The 18,184-nt window shown below is 33.7% G+C and overlaps 1 protein-coding gene across 1 annotated transcript in view; it reads left to right on the forward strand.

Annotated features, from left to right (window-relative positions):
• The first annotated feature begins 546 nt into the window (after window positions 1–546).
• Window positions 547–18,184, forward strand: part of LOC106458059 (PHD finger protein 20-like protein 1) — an 89,053-nt gene continuing 71,415 nt past the window's right edge. The window contains exons 1-3 of the transcript XR_002610300.1: window positions 547–716; window positions 14,652–15,740; window positions 16,482–16,656. The gene's annotated coding sequence lies outside the window, so the exon portion shown is untranslated. The remainder of the gene's footprint in view (window positions 717–14,651; window positions 15,741–16,481; window positions 16,657–18,184) is intronic.

Consider the following 18,184-nt stretch of genomic DNA (forward strand, 5'->3'; position numbering starts at 1 on the left):
TACAAAGATTTTATTGGATAGGTAAGAGGCGAAATGTGGAAGAATGGTGCCGGACATGCAGTACATGTCCACAGTCATACCCCTGTGCCACTTTGGGAGAGAAGGTGGGCAAAAGAAGAAGGAATAAATAAAATTATCTAATTATTTATTTGGAGATTAGCTTGCCATTTTTTATTTTATTTTGCTATTATTTTATCATGGGTCTCAATTCGTAAATAATGAGCTGCTTTAATACATAAAATCACTTTATAATCTAAGGTATAGAGGAAATATTCTTGAACGTATGCCTTATGATCGGGTATAGAGTTGGTTTAATTTCCAGTCATTCATTAGTATAAGATAGTGATAAATAGTATCTGGTGCCTGTTTGGCTTTGTAACTGCATTGTGTAATCGTACATGTTAACACAACAGTGACAAAGTAATTAGTTATCATGTAACTTTTAGCATGGACGTTTAGTTTCGTGAGATAGTTATTGAAACACATATTTTGTGCCTATACCGTTATGAATATCATTGGGATGTTAGAAAGGCTGCCCTCTATCAGAATGTTTTCACATTTGCTAAGAAATTATTGCAGTGGGAAAATTCACCAATTCTATATTTGTATTACCATTATGTTTACTTAAGGTTAATTGCAAATATTGTTTTTATATGAAAAATACCAATTTTTTACTTCAAATAATCATAGTTAATAATGGAACACCGTGTTTGAAAGTAGGTAAATTGATATGATAGATTGATATTCATCATTTATAAATTTCTATGTGAACGCGTCACTATTCGTTATTATTAGTATTATTAATAATATTGGTATTACACAGTTTTAATTTAGTGTACAAAATTTCACATTATACTCTATACTCTAAGTATAACGTACTGGCCTAAATAGTAACGATTGAATACTCAATTTATTAAATTTAAAGCTCAATAATAGTGTATCTTATTTTATTTGGTTGCCTCTATTTAAGAAAAAAAAAGATTTGGCGCAAAAAAAAATACGTGGTTGTAGTTATTTTTTATGCTTTTTAATTCTATAAAATTTGAGAATTAGAAATTAATTAAAGGCTTTGAGTCTGATTAATTTCGGAATTGAACTAGTTAAGTGCAATATTAGAATTAATATGTTATATAAGTTAATCAGTTCATAATTTTCAAGTTACATTAATGTCAGTGTTGTTGTGTTTCTTCTAAAGTTAAATCATTAAAAGAAAGATAATTTAAGAATATTCTTTAATATCCATTTTCATAACTAGTTGTTTTTTGTATATATACAGCACCTACATCATGTAATTGTGACAAATAGTTTATGTAATCATATTACTACTATGTGTTTTTCTTTGTTGTTGAATACCATAACCAAGGGACCATTTGTTGCTCATGACTGTCTTTTCTTGCCTACCACTGATTACAGTAACAAATTTAACTTGTACAACCTTTTCAAGAAATCATTGCCATCTAAAAGTTAAACTCCTATGAAGTGCTTGTTTCCACTATTTCCAACAACAACTCATTCCATAAGTATTTCACCATGTTATAAAATAAAACTGTTGTAATTGGAGTCTAATCTGTCTCTTACATATATTGAACTTTAGTCTTTTTGTTTTGGTATCTTTGGTATATAACACAAAGAAATCAGAGACTTATTCTATTGCAGTATCAGTATCCTGGGTAATATTTTAAACTTCAGTAAGATTACTCTTTTTTTTTTACCCTTCTTAAGAGAAAAAAGTTAAGAGATCTTAATATATTCCTTTAAGAAATCCCTTTCATCCTAGTAACTTTCCTCAAAATCCTTTCAAATAAGTCAATATCTCTTTTTAGATGAGGAGACCAAATTTGTACACAGTATTTCAAATTAGGCCTAACTAGTGTTTTTTTTTTCATAGAGAGGTAATTACTTGTTTTAATTCATAATCAGTGTGTCTGTAAATACAACCTAGTAATAGTATTCTATTACTTAGCTCTATTACTAGGCACTGAGCACTGCTTCAATGGCTTGAGTGACTTGTCTACCACTATTCCAGAATGATTTTCTTTAGTCATGCTGTTGAGCTGGTTCCCATCTTTATTAAATGTGTGATTCAAATTATGATAACCTAAATGTATTACTTTGCATTTACCACATTTAAAGGTCATTAGTCAAATATTTGATCTAAGTCATTTAATACCTCAGAATCTTCAGTACAGATATAAATATCCAAAAATTTAATGTTGTCACCAAACTTTACTAATACACTAATTATCATTAATGTAAATAACAAAAAGTAAGGGTCCAAGTATTGACCCATGAAGCACTCCACCAGTAATAATGGTTTAGTTTGACTGGACTCCATTAATAACAACCTTTGGTTTTCTCCCATCTAATTACCTTATAGTCTGATATACAAGTCATTCCACAACCCATAGGTGTAAATATCTTAGCTAATATTTTGTATGGCGCCTTATCAAATCCTTTTGAAAATCTAAGTGCACAATGTACACTATTTTCTTTGTCCATATAACAGATAAGGCAAGGTTTCTCTTTGGTGGATTCATGTTGGTTTTCATTTATGATACCATATTTCATTAAATGGTTTTGGAAAGGTTCTTTTATCAGTCTCTAGGATTTTACTCATTACAGTCTAGATTAGGCCCTGTACATTGTAGGGGGAGCCTGATATTTAACAAAATGTTTTGATTCAGAAATATCTCAGAATCTTAATGTGTTATTAATGAGGTAACATTGGAAGATGTGTTTAAATATTCAGAAGTCTAGAGTCATGTATAACTGTTTTTGTGAAAAATATTGGTGTTGTGGAATGGAATATTTGGATGTGGTTGTCAAGAACTTGAAGCTTTTGACTAAATGTTTTTTTATTGACAAGAGCTGATTAAATCTTAAAATTGTATATAAAAATTTGAGTTGTAAAGGGAGACAGTTACAATTTCTTTTCTTAAGAGTAGTTGGATTTTGGAATGGTTTTAGAAGAAGTTTACAAAAATGATATCTGGAAGTAAAATATGAGCTATGAATAAATGCTTGAAGTACTTGTTTATTCTGGAGTTTACAGTGTAATAATATAACTAAAAATTGTTGGAAGCTTAGTTATGTTCTCTGTTGGCAGTCTTTTTATTTCTGTACCTGTAAATTTTGGAATGGTGATTTGAGTATTAGATATAAGTTTTTTGTTACAATTCAGTATTGTTAACTTGGGTTTTAAAGATACTAATTTTTGGAAAAAATATTATGGAAAATATTACACTTTTTTTTTTTCTTCAAAATTTGGATTTTATGTTGAATACCTAAAAAGGTCAACACCTAAAAGTATTACTAGATAAATAGTAATGAGCCTTTCCCATTAGCCCCTCTAGTGGCACGGCGGTATGTCTGCGGACTTACAATGCTAGAATCCAGGTTTCGATACCCATGGTGGGCAGAGCACAGATAGCCCATTGTGTAGCTTTGTGCTTAACTTCAAACAAACAATTGCCCCACCCCACCCCCCCAGTAGCACAGTGGTATGTCTGCAGACTTAAAACGCTAGAAATCGGGTTTCGATACCCGTGGTGGGCAGAGCACAGATAGCTCATTGTGTAGCTTTGTGCATAACTTCAAACAAACAAACCTTTCCCATTAATTTTTAGTAGGGCAGTAGACAGTGGGAATATGTATGAGGTTTGAAAAGTTGCTTTTGATGCTCTTATTTTTGAAAGAGGTAATAAGAATCCCCCAGGAAATTAAAGGCTAGTTAGTTTCGCATTTGCATTGGGAAAAATTCTAGAAATTATGATAAAAGCATTACAAAATAATTTAGTGAAATATTGTATCAGTTACTCAGGAAATATTGAGTTTAATATTTATGTACACACAGGATTTAATTTTGCAGTTCATTATTATTATTTACATATGGGTTCAAGTCTTGTATTTGAACAAAAAAGAAAATTGTTTTAATGCCATAAATTACATTTTCAACTTAGATTCACTAAATGGAAATCTTGCTTTACTTTATCTGTTAACTTTTTGGTATGCTTCACAGAAGATGAAGTAAAAAAAATCAATTCATTAGGAGTAAAATCATATTTAATTAGATTGTAGGATGGTTGGATGAGAAAATGAAGAAGGCTGATAATAGTCTAGTCAAACTAGACCATTGTTACTATAGTGGGAAACTTCAAGGGTCAGTGCTTGAGCCTTTGATTTTTCTTATTTGCATTATTGATATTAATAGGTGCATAATTAGTCAATTTTAAGGTGTACTTATAAATATATTACGAGTCAAAATAGGTAATTATAAATATACAAACCACTAGTTAGGCCTCACTTTGAATACTTTGTATAGTTTTGGTCTCCTTATCTAAGAAAGGATATTGACTTATTGAAAAGAGTTTAGAGGAGGGCTGCTTGGATGATTCCAGGGTTATTTTCTAGGGATAGGATAGCATATCTTATTTTCTCTTGAGAAAAGAAAGGTAAAGGTGATTTTATTGAAGTTTACAAGATTATTTAGGAAACTGATAGGATAAAGGCCTCTGATTTATTTGTGATGTATTTAAGACTGTTTTATATCTGTAACAGGTGTTTACTTTGACATATGGAATGAGTTCCTGTAATCTATAACGGAGGCCAGCACTTACAAGAGTGCAATACGGTAATCATAAAAGGTGGTTTTAAAGTTTGAATTTACTCAAGGGTAGGCAAGAAAGGACAGCCTTGAAAGACCAAATGGAACTTGTCTGTATTATAATGTCAGTCTTTGACAGCCGTTTATTGCTAATAGCTTCTTAATGAGGAACTCTACAGTACTTTACATTGAGTAACAAAGCACATCCATGATTGTAATTGTACTCTTTTTATTATTTTTGAGCAGTTATAACAAAAAATAAACAGTTTAAGCCATTGTAACAGTCATTGTCCTTGGCTGCCTGTGTCACTGTATCATCTTGATTCATTGTTTTATTTGATTTTATTCTCACTAATGGTTCTTCCTGATTTTTGGTGATCATAGTCTTGCCATTATTGTCATTAACATTTTAATCTGGATTAGTTTAAAGTTTCAAAATATTTTAGAAACACGAGGAATGATCTATAAAATAACTATAACTAGCACTGATTTCAATTATATACATTAGACCTATGGCAAATCTTAGAAATTCATAATAACAAAGGACTAATTTTCTCAAGAGGATAATAGACTTGAAAGGTGGTTACAGATGTTTTGCATTTTTGACCATTTTAATCAAGAGAGGAACAAGACGAAACTTGAAGTGTGAAGTAGGAAATAAAAATACTTATGCCATTCTAATTTATACCTAAAAAAATTATTTTTAACTGAAGAAACTTATTTGAATTGAATTTCTGTAGATTGTAGATTTACAATTTAGTCTATTTCAAACACAGTTATTAGAAATTTAGATTCAGCTGTTATATAAAATGCTGAAAATTATTAGAAAAATCATGAACAAAATGTAATATTTTCCAGAAAAAAATATGTATCTGTACACACACCTTTGTTCAAAAGACATACAGATGTACAAGGCTGCAATTTAGTGATCATGCTGGTGTTGGTTTTATTTATTTTGAATTAGTGATATGATCCCAATGGCCCAGTCATCATTCTTATTTTCTTTTTAAATGGTTAAAAGGAAAGGTTATTGAAATTATATTAGTGTTGAAAGCTGTATGGTAAAAAACATAATTATCTAACATAGTTTAATTGAATGTGTTAACAAATATGGTCTGAAATAGAATCAAGTGTAGTCATTCATAGCTCAGTGTTTTTTTACATTAGATTATTTTTTATTAAGATGTAGTTCAAGATTGGGAGTATAAAAATGGAGGCTTGAACAGTGGTGATGGGAAGGGTAAATTCCTTGTTACTTAGAAGGCAAATTGTATGCTTAACAGTAAATGTAGACAATTTACACACAAATCTAGAGTAACGTTTTGTGTAGGACATATGAGCTGAATAAAAAACAACATTAACTGTGTTTAAAATTGAAGGATGCTAGCTAGCAGCTTAAAAAATAAAAATAATAAACAGAAGAAAAAGGAAGGAAAATGATGTATATACAGTGTAGGTTTTCAAATCATGATCTTCTAGTGTAAATTCAAATATAATGAAAGTGATTAGGTCACTTATAGTGATGGTGTTAATTTCAGAGTAATGATCATGAGAGTTTATATAGGTTAAGTTTGACTATTAAGATGAGGAGACTTATTAGCTTGTTCAAAGTAACTCAGAATCAGTACATTTGTGATGTATGTTGTTCCTGAAACCTAGTGAAGAAATGTAACTTTGAAATATTGTAAAAGATGATTACTGTTAGTATGAAAGTTTTGGTACACTGTCTTAGGTCATTAATGATGATTGTCTACCAATTAATCTTCAATATGTGCTTCAACATTGCATAAAAAGTTTTACATATGTAAAACTTTGCATTGAGAAAAGTATATTTAGTGAAATAAATATACATAAGATTGACAGGTAATAGACTGTGGTATGTGAATTGTTTTATTTCTTAGATGTAAACAGAATTACTTTGGTCAACCCATTTATAAATGTGGCAGTATTTAAATTCACAATGAAAACCTTTGTAATAATAGGTAGGAAAGGAGACTGGGTATTTTTGTAGATTTTTAGCTATTTTGAACACTGACTCAAGAGGTTTTAAAAATAGGAATTCCAAAGAAGGATGAGAAGATAGGATTGAATTTTTATTAACCATCCAACAGTGTTTTTTAGAAAAAACATCCTGTGTGGCTATGCTTTTTTTAGGTGGCTGTATAGTAAAACTATTTGAATATCAGCTTTTACTCGGTATACTGAAACTGATTATTGATATGTTTTATGTTTAGAAAGTATCCATCAAGTTTGCCACATATTTGTAAAATACCATCTTGATAAATGATTTCACAGTCTTTACTTGTGAGTAAGTTTATTATTTTTTTTTGCAGTATTTTGGGTGAGAACTGTTGAAGTACAAAATGCTGTATGTCAGTGGATTTTGTTATGTATTAATTTATATATGTGGTTGGTATTTAATGAAATATTCTAATTGATACTGCTATAAACATTCCAATTTCAATTATATTACTGAACAATTTCATACCTGGAAATGTTTTTCAAAAATTTAAAAACAGTTGGAAGAATTTACCTTCATTCAAGAGAGACCATATTCCAAGATTAGTTACTTTATTAGAAACAGCCTTATAACCTGATGAAATTTGTAAATAAAGGTTGAATGTGTTGTTTGTGAGAAATGGAAACAATAGACTTTTGTAATTTAACAATAACTTACTCTGAAACTTGCACTACTGAGATAACTCTCCCCTGCTTACAGAAAAGCTATCTTCCTTGCATGTCTGTCTACAAGATTTACATGCCATTAGCCTTGAGGCAACTCCCACCTAATTTCACGTGTTTTAACATGGATTGTACTGGTGTATGGTGATATCATCATGTAACAAAATCCCTCCACCAATAGGAGGGCAATACAACTTCCCCTATGCACTTGCATTTATGATAACTTCATTCTTCTCCTCCGCATTGTATTGAACAGATGTGTTTAATTTTCTTCTTGGGGTTCAATTTGTTAAGATTTGCATTGTTAACAAAACTTTCATTTTCTTTTGTTTCAAAAGTTTTTTATTGTGAATCCTCATATGATGCTGACTTGTACTTAGTTCCATGTGAGTGACATTATTCACAAACATACCTTCTTTCTACTATGGCTTTTAAATGTCAGGGGTGTTGCAGTCATTGTTCAACTTGTGGATTACTACATGCTTACTTATCTTTCTTATTTGCTTGTGAGCTATGGCATCTGTCATCCCCAGGTTTTACACTTCTAATTTATTCTTGTTGAAAGATTCATTGTTTAATTTGTGGATTACTACATGCTTACTGGGCCTCCTACTTGCATCCCATCAGATAAAATTCTTTCTTCTCTGTTGGAAATGGTCCATTGGACTATGACTTTAACATGATTTGTTTTGGGTAGTGCCTCACCATTTGGGAAATGATGCTAACCTTCCAATCTCTTTCTGGATTTCATTCTCAGGTATGTTCCTTTCCTTATCTTTTGTATGTGTCCTTTCTTGTTTCTTACTACATGATCCACTGTTCTTGGGGTTTAACTTGTCTTTTGTTCTTGCTTGTTATTGGGATTTATACTGTGTCCTTTCTCTCATAGCTTTTCTCTCTCACACCCAAGTACCCCATCCCCCCTTGCTTTCGTTGGTATTTTTGTCCAGACTTTGAAGACTTTCTTCTTTTCCATTTCTTGATTACTTGTCTTTGGTATCTGTTTGGCCAACTTGGAACTCAGGCCCCTTACTTTCTATTTCACTCTCTAGTATTTCATTTTTGTATTTTCAATACCCTCTATTCAAACACGTACAATCCTGTGGGTACCCATCTCTTCTCCTATTGTTGGTGTAATTTTTTGCCAACAGTCATTTTTATTTCTCCATCTTGGTATCTCTCCTTGCTTATCTTCCCATTCCTTTTGTCTTCCCTTCAACCCTTCTGTGATCTTTTCTCTCAGGTCTGCAGTTGGCCATATGTTTTCTACATTCTGTCCATCAGTTTTAATTGCTTCTTCCTATTTCTTGCTCTTCCCTTCAATATGGCAGTAGCCCCTTTTGTACCACTTGGTAACATGAGAGCCCTCACTTACCATATTCATGGCCCTGCCCTAATATTCTTTTTTTGGACAACAGACTTCTGTTTTCCCATTCTGTGTTGATTTCTTCTTCCCACACCTCTCTTTTTTACTGAAGGCCTCTTGGTTGTTAGGGCTTGTCATGAGATCAATATCCTTTCTCATACCCACTGAGTATTTGGTGCTTTTGGGCATTTTCTTCATCTCTTGTCTTGACCATGTTCAACCCTTTCTTATTTGCTTGTGAGCTATGGCATCTGTAATCCCCAGGTTTTACACTTCTAATTTCTTCTTGTGTGAAAGATTCATTGGGAACTCAGACTTCCCTGCAACCTTTCATTCATTTAGAGTGCATACACATTTGCCTCCTCCAGTAGACTTTCTGGATCCAGGGGTTTCTTTCTTGGGTTCCATTGCCCTCATTTGTGATCTTCTCTTCCTTCCAAGGAATTGTCATGGTGACTGGAATGTACCAATACTACTTCCAGCATTTCCTTTCTGAATCTCAAACTGGAACTATCTTTTCACCGATACTTTCCTTATTGATTGAGATACATCTCTGGATGATAGCATGACTTTTGTCATTTGGACTCAGAATGAGCATTTGCTCTACATCAATGTGCTCAACTTTCTCACTGTTCATTAAGCATGATCCCATTCCTGCACCTACTGGTAGATCACTTGGTCATGTTCTACTCAGTGACTTCCATGGTCGTTTCTTGTACCAACCTTTCAAGAGGCACCCATTCCAGGACCCTTTTATTTTGGTCATTGGACATAGTTTTCTGGGCCCATTCACACCAGGTTTGTTTGTCAGTTGCTATTTGGTGGTAGACTTCCTATTTTAGCCAGTCTGCATTCTACCCATAGAGTGTTCTCTAAATCCCCAGGTCTTTTGGTTAGACATTGCCCCTCATAGATACCTTTGCCACCTTTCTCAACTCAAGGCTTCCTCTCTTCTGGTCCCCTGTTCCTCTTCCTTTGACTTTTGCTGTTGATGCCCATAACCAGGCCTGGTCTCACCTTTTTCTATATGCCTATTCCCCTCGGATTCTTGACTTTACACATCACTCTCTTTGTCAGGTTATATTGCCTTAGTCTGCTTGGCATTCAGAAACCCCCTTCCTCTCCCCAGTATCCCATCTCCTGCTTCACTCCTATACATCCCTTTCTCATCAAGGGATATTTTCCCTTCATCATGATGTGTGGGATTTGCCTGATCCATCACTGGTTGGGCTGGACTTTCTGATTGTGTGGCATTCTTCTTGTCACATTCCTGTCACCTTTCCACAGTGTTTGTGTATCAATGACAGTAGTGGGTCTTTTGTCATTAGTCTATATGCCAATCCTTTCTTCCTGGCTGTCATAATGTGAACCACCTTTTTGCCTTTTTACCTGGCTGTTCATCCATGGTTTGACAATCTTTGCCTTTACTAGTTGTTGGGTAGCCTTTTTCATGACATTTTGCCTTTCTTGGTACCACAAGGTGTTTCTTCCCCTGCCTTCTCCATTACATTCCACTCCTTTGTTCTCCTACTCACCTGACTCCCATGCCTGACTGAGACCTTAATGGGATTTTGCATAATTTCATGCATGCCCATTGGAGCTGTTGGCTTCTTACTTTTTATAATATTTTTCTCTCCAGACTTATTTCTTTCTTCTTCTTGCCTGTGATTACCATCTTTTGGAAGTCTATGCTATGGAGACTTCTTGCACCCTCTTCCACTGCACTTATATACTTCTCTCCCTGAAGTGGTTTTTCCTTCCCCATACTTTGACTGTTTGGGATGGTAACTGATATTCTCTCTTTATCTAAATTTCTCTGTCTCTCACCTCTTTGACCATTTGGACCTAGTTCGGCACCCTATAACAATGATGTGTTTCAAATTGAAGCAGGTTATGTAACTCTCATTAAATTATGTTCCAGTAATTAATCAGTGGATAAAATTGTTTAAAACTTGACAAGAACTTTCAAAGAAGTATGTAGTTTGAAAAAATAAAATATGTAATTTTGTTTTTTCTGCTGTCTCTAATAAACATTTGTTATTTAATGTAGTTATTTGTATTCAGACTGAATAGTTCAACTGCAAGGTGATTTTCATTTTTAGTATAACAATACTATTTATTATCCTACAGTTTCACACTTCACTTGCATAATCTCTAGAACCTCCTAAATGAACATCAAATGTTTTTTGAGGTAAATGCTTATATTTTATTTTCCATTTTCTCTATCATATCACTAACTCTAGCTATTATCACTAATGTACAGTGCAATGAAATGCTTAAAATTAAGAAATAAAGGTATGTACATACCTTTTGATTCTTTGTTGAATAATCTTAAAATATCTTCTTTGGGTCATATGTGTAAGTTCACGTCTTATCTTCTCACTTATAGTTTATTTTTATTGTTTTATTTCCATTTGCTGTTCTTTATCTTTGATTATTGACGTCGACACACATCAACAGGTGCCAGTGGATGACATAACGTTAAGATTGGCAGAGACAGTTTAGCATCTGGCAAAATTTTGTTTGTACTCGAAACTTTGTGAATAATTGTTTAACATGGCAAATCATAGAATAAATTTATCAAATCATTAAACCTTTCAAATATGAATTGTAAAACACAAATAATACATATTTAACTCAAATATAAAAGTAAAACTGAAATGCAATTTAACTGTCTATCAAACTAATATAAAGCAAGAAAAAATAGCTTAGCACTCTTAACAGTAGATTAAGATTCCTTTCAACTTTCTTAGTAAAATACATTAATTGACTAACTTTCCTGCCCTGATTACAACATATAGCATGAAATCTGCTCTTTGTATTGGTTAGAAACATGTCATTCAAGTTAAAGCTGTTTCTTAGCAACACAGCTTCTACTTTGCAAGTGGGTGTGCAACTGAGAAATTTTTACAACAGTTTCCTGTTCTTGGAAATGGACTCGAATTACTGGTGAACAAACTCTTTACTATATTTTTAACATCTGCACGGAATCGTCTTCATTACACACACAGTTTCTTCTATATCGGCTCTTAAAGTTGAAATTTGTAACTGCGAGTGTGTCATGTGATAACAATACTCAAGTTTTAAATAACATTTTAGAGGTTTCTTTTGAAATAAAGGAATAAAAACTTAGATAATATAAAACTTTGAATTGTAAAATACTTGATAATAATAATTTTATTAAAATACATTGACAGTAATGTGGTTTAATTACATTTTGCATGTAACTCAGTAACGTGTAGAAAGGATTTTAAAAATGTCATTGTTGTTATAGGGTTAGTACAGACCTCCCACTTTTAGGGTCCCTGACCTTGTCTGTCCCTACCCGGGGATCTCTTTTTACAGGGTCTCTCTCCTATCCTTATTGGTTTGGTTCATCGTCTCCTCCTGTTGGTATGTTTGTCTCTAGATGTGGATGCTTGCAGGCTAATTCGCTTTTCTTCACATTTGATTTGTCAGTTTTCTCATTCTCTTGCATCTCATCTTTGCTGGCCCTAGGATGAGATCCTTCAGGCAAGCATGTGGACAACTCTCCACACATTCATTTTTCCTTATGTACATCATCTGGTTGTTTTATCTTCCACCAGTCGCTATTTTTCAATCCCCCACCGTGTTTGAGAAGAATAGGTACATATTCGTTTTCAGAGACCCTTTTAAATCCTAGGATCCCACCAGATGGCTGGTGTTGCCTCCCAGCGTATATTTACCCAAAATCTTCATTGAGTCAGGATAAAGGAAAGCACTCATACCATCCACCCTGACTTTACCAGACCCAACTGTTGAGATGGAGTATTCTGCAAAACCACTTGAGGTATCCACATGCTATATATATTTACTCAATTGTCTATTCAGATTGTACCTTTTCCATGGACTATCATGGAAAAAAACCAGTACCAGGGAAATGTTCTCTCCACTTCTTTGGCTTTCCGGTTTTCAAACATAGGGTTTTGTGAGCACCAATTACTGTGTCTCCAGTAAAAGACATTTCAGGCTGTAGGCCTGATTGGGATCTGGGCACTTTTTTGGGTCTCTCCAATGTGAATCCTTTCCCCCCTCTCTGTGTGAAGCACAGGAGACCTTTGCCACTTACCAGTTCCAAGCTACTGGGGGAGTGGGCCATAATGAATTCTTATCGGTTGGACATAGCACAATATGGTGAGAAGTGGAGTGGTGGTGACACTGTCAGTGTAGTGCGAGTCCTCCCTCAAAACCGTACTGCATAACCAAAGTTCCCCGCTCCTGCAGCTGGAATCTGTCCCATACAGTCTATTCAGTGGAGTTAAGGTGAGCACACACTATACAAAACCATAATATATATCTAATATGCTTTCTTGTAGCCAGAGCTTGTTCAGTTGAAAAAAGATGAGCACACAATGTACAGTAAATATAATCCAAAACTCGTGCCCTCCTCCTACAGCCAGTGTCTGCTCAATGGTGTTGAGGTCTGCACACACTATATACAACCATACTGCATAATTAAAGTGCTCTCCTCCTGCAGTTGGAATCTGTCCCATAGAGTCTGTACATTATATTTGAGGTTAGTACACTAGATACAGTCTGAATGAGTCCCAACCACACTACACACATTGGCTTGCTGACTGCTTGTAAGTGCAAGTGCTCAGATGGTCATGTTCTTATTCAGTCTGTCCCTGTGACACATGGGGCTCATTTGCTTCTTCCCCTCCTCCTACATTCTGAGCAAAGTTTATACCCTGGTCAAGATGAGATGTGGTCTCTCATGGATGTGCCGCTATGTAATCCCTGCCGTTAGGTATCATACTCCTTGGACTTCCCTTTGTGCACTTTCTGAAGGGAGCTCACCTGGTTACAACTAGCCCATTCACCAATTCAGCATGGGTTTCTAGCTTTTCTGTGTGAAGAGGTGAGTTATTGTCTTGGAAGTTAACATTTTCCTAATCTGGAAATATATTTCTGGTAGCTACTTCTTTTTCACACATTGCCACCCAACATCCCTACTTCTGGTGCACATTATTTTGCCTTGCCTTGTCAAAGAATGAAGTTATCACAAGTGCAAGTGCATAGGGGGAGTTATTGCACATGGAGGTTGTATTACTCTCCTACTGGTCAAAGGCATTTGTTGCTTGATGACGTCATCATGCACCAGAGCAGTTCATGTTAAAACACATGAAATTAGGTGGGAATTGCTTCAATGCTAGTGCCATGCACATTTCATAGGCAGACACATGAGGAAGATATCTTTTCTATGTGAGGTGGTGAGTATTTATAGGAAATACATTTTCAGATTAAGAAAATATTAACTGTTCAAGCCAAGTTTGTTTCATAAGTTTTCTAAGGCTAAGCTATAGTTATTACATTTATACAAAAACTTAATGTTTTATGTTTTCGTATGTTAGGTTTGTATATTGATTGTGAACACATTAAATTGTACAAAACTAATTGATGCTACTATAGCATGCAGTCTACACAGATACTATCATCATCACCATTTTAACTTTAGTTTATTTGCAACTGGCACCATTTATTATAAATAATGGTCTTAAACTAATGAAGTCCAGAATACCATTACATAATGTTTTAGGGTAAATATAATCAGAATGAAATATTTTCCAACAATCAAAACTAGCACAATTGTAACCTAAATTTAAGGTACTCTTTTGGAACACACACAGCTTATTGAATTATTATTATTTGCTGAACAAAAATGTGGATAGATATAAATTAGTTAGCAAGAAATTGTTTTAGTGAATCATTAAAATGGTGGTGATGATAGTATCTGTGTAGACCACATGCTATAGTATAAATATCTTTGTAGACTACACACTATAGTAGCACCAAATAATTTGTATTGAAATGTTTTTCATTTTAGAAGGTGAAACAAATGTTTTGTGTAATTAGTATTGTAATTGAATGATGCTTTAGTATGGTGTAAGCACTTGGTGCTTTAATTCAGTGTTGAGTAAATTTGAATTTATAGAAAGATTTCTCATTCTCTTTGATCTTTTTATTTATTTTTAATAGGTCTTTCATGTGAGATGTGTTTTTGATGAAGATTCTCAACGTACTTCACTGATGAGAATAGAAATAAAATAAGTTAACTTGAAGACATTATTATTATTATTCCGAGCCAGTATAAATACATGTGTATGATCACCATTCATTTCCTTTTGGATAATATCTGTTGTGCTATAAAACTACTCTTTAAAAAATATTCTGATTGAAAGATTTTTAATGATGCATATAGTTTTACAATAAAATTTGACAATTGTGGATAGAGGTGGATGTCCTAATACTGGAGACTTTTTTTTATTGAATAATGCATTCCCTAGCATAATAGAAGTAGCAAAAAAGGAAAAAAAAAAGATATTTGTAACATAGAATTTGCGAGAGATTCAAAGTTTGATGAAAATATGCAGGCTTCATCAAACATAGCTGTTGATAAACTTAAAACACGAGGTATAATGACGAGAGGCAAAAAACCTGACTTTTATTCATTGTTGAAAGGAGGACTAGACACCCCTTTTAAAGTGCGAAAATCATCAGTATCAAACAACCAAAAACAGAGAGTAGATTTTGATAAATCTCCAAAAGATAAAGATGACGAGAAAAGTATTATAGAGATAGCTAAAGTAGATGGGATTAAAAAACAAAAAGAACTAGTTCAGATGATCTTCAACAAAAAAAAGGTGAGTGTAACAAGAAATATGAAAATCCTAAACAAGAATCTGTTGATGAGATATTATTCAATGAGAGCACTCAAGACAGTTGTAAAGGGAGATCCAAGTGTTTCTCTGAATCTTTACTTGATGATGGCAAATACAGGTTTACAGAAAAAAAGATGAGAGACTCTTCCAACAGAAAATTATCACAAGAGGAAGAAAATTCAAAGCAAATATGTCAGAGTGGCTTAAAAAAACTTAGTAAACAGAGTTTTACTAAGGCCCTGAAATCTAGAAAACGAAAAAGATCTATATCTGTAAATTCTCAAGGTTCTGAATGGAGCCATGGGGATGGAGAGAAAAACTTAAAGAAAAGGAAAGTCCCTAATCGCCCAGGTATTGTCTTTCAACTTGGTGCTAAACTTGAAGCAAAGGATTTCCAAGAAAAATGGTAAGATAGTTAAGTATTAGATACTTAGTTGTCATATTTACCATAAAGAGATATTTATTGGACAGAAATGGTGCCAGAGTATTTTATGAAAAGTATTGGACAGTGCAAGTATGTGTAATATAAATTTGTTTATGCCAGTAAATTGGGAGTCATAGTCCATACTTTATTAATGTGTAGTGGAAAAAGAATATTTTATTTCTATCAGTCTTGGAAGACTGTGACTATATTGAGATCATAATGATTAGATGAAAAATAGGCTGTAATATGACTTCATAAATCTTATTATTTTTTTGCTTAACCTTTTGGATGATGTCATCATGGTTGATTTGTTAAGTATGCTTTTTGGTAAGCTTCTGATAAGATATCACACAAGAGGTTGATTTTATAGTTAAAATTGGTTGACAGTTTAATAAGAAATGGAAGTGTAAGTAGAAGTTTGGTTGGGAGGTAGAAAGTTGAAAGTGATGATAAATCCAATTGATGTGGGAAGTGAGATCCATGAAAGTGAAAGTTCCTTGAAAAGAAAGTGGTTATTGGATTTTACTTGCTAGTTGTTGGATGATTTTAGTTATGTATGGAGAGTGAAAATAGTGATTACACTGTTATCAAGATAAACCTTTCAGAACTGACAAGTTGCTTAACAGATTATATTTTTTTTTTGTTGTCAAATGTGTATTAACCTGTTTGTGTTTCAGTATAAAAATATAATGTTGGTGACGGCTCTCTGTGTGTCCTTGACAGGTATCCAGCTAAGATAATTGCAATTGATGAAGAGGAATGTGAAGTCTTGATCCATTATGAACGATGGAGTGCAAGATTTGATGAGTGGATGCCTATGGACAGTTCATGCTTACGGGCTCTTCATCATGCTCACACACGGAAAGAGGAGAAAGAATGCTCTGGGAAACAGCAATCGGTAAGATCTTTTTTTCTAAAATATAGCTGAGAGTACAAATAAGATAGGCATTAATGATCATATTTAAGCTGTTTGTTGATTAGATGACTTGTTAGTTTTAAGTTTAGTTTTCAAGAAAACTTTTGTATGTAAAGTTATTATAATAGATACTTCAAATAATTTGGAGATTACTGTTTCTTGGTTAACTCTCATGTTGGCCATAGTTGATAGTTGTAATGGCTGATTCACTGCATTGAACTTCACATTTCTTGTGTTTTATATTGTTGTGTGAAGGGATAAGATTATCAGCAATTGTTTTTGGTTCATTCAGGCCTGGAAAATTAAATAGTTGCAATATTCCGTAATAACTTATACAATAGTTGAATGGCAATAACTACTGTTAATATCATGGTAAACTTTGAACTTTAAAAAGGGTTACGAATCTTATGATGAGTCCTATTTTGTCATGGATACTTGTGTTTTGAGAATTTTGTTCTGGCATTCTAGGAATTGCTGTAAGTCTACTTTAAAATAAATTGGTAAATAACTTTATGAATTAAAATAAGCTAGTCAGTGCCCAATCACCAAAACCAGCCTTTCACCTAGGTACCAGATTTATTGTAGAGTGCAGTTATTTAGAGGTGACTGTTAAAATGTATTCAAGATTATTGTGTAATTTTTCAGTGATTGAGTTGAGTATTAAGTGACAATTCCAGGGGTTGCACTGAAAATGTAGAGTCTAGTTGCCTCACACAAGGTAGAAAATAATTCTTATATTGATGTTACCAGTAGCCTTATGGCTAAATACTGTTCTATTAATTCCCGTTCTTTTGATTTTCCTGGCTACACCATACAGTACTTTGTTTTTCCACTGAGTGTTAATGAAGATGTTCCATTGTTGCCATTTTCACCTTTCTAGTGCAGAGGAAATCAGTATCCTGCCAGTACAGTCATGCTGGATTTATTATAGGGGCTTCTCTTACGAACATGTTGGCTTCCTCATTTTGTTTTACCCCTGCATGGCCCAGCACATACATCCATGTGATGGTCTTACCATGCAGTTGCTTAGCTATCTGCACATAAATCCATGTGATAGTTTTACCATGCAATTTCCTTCCTGTCTACCATTTGTCTTGGAACCAACCACGCTGAATTTTATGGAACATTGTCTGCAAGTCAGTTACACATATTATGTATATAGCACTGTTTATTTGTGGTTCATTGTTTTCAGCAATCCAGAGGATAGCTTGCTTTATGGTTTTTAGCTAAATTTTTTGCTTTTGGAAAGCTTGAATGCTCTCTCAGCTTTATGGAGAATGCTGTTGCTCCAAGAGATGTTGAGTGTCCAACTAGCTCTCTTGCTGTCTGTGTTGTAGCAGCTATATGTAGCTGTAATGACAGGTAATTGTCCACCATGGTTTTTGCATAGGTGCTGACAGGCTTTTACTACTTCAGTTTACGCTAAGTATTTTCATTTTCTTTCTAGACTTATTTCTACAGATTCCAGTGGCTCCAGATGTTTATTTCACATGGGGGTGTCTGAAATCTG

Source organism: Limulus polyphemus, unplaced genomic scaffold, assembly GCF_000517525.1.
Source record: "Limulus polyphemus unplaced genomic scaffold, Limulus_polyphemus-2.1.2 Scaffold410, whole genome shotgun sequence".
In the NCBI taxonomy this organism is placed as follows: domain Eukaryota; kingdom Metazoa; phylum Arthropoda; class Merostomata; order Xiphosura; family Limulidae; genus Limulus; species Limulus polyphemus.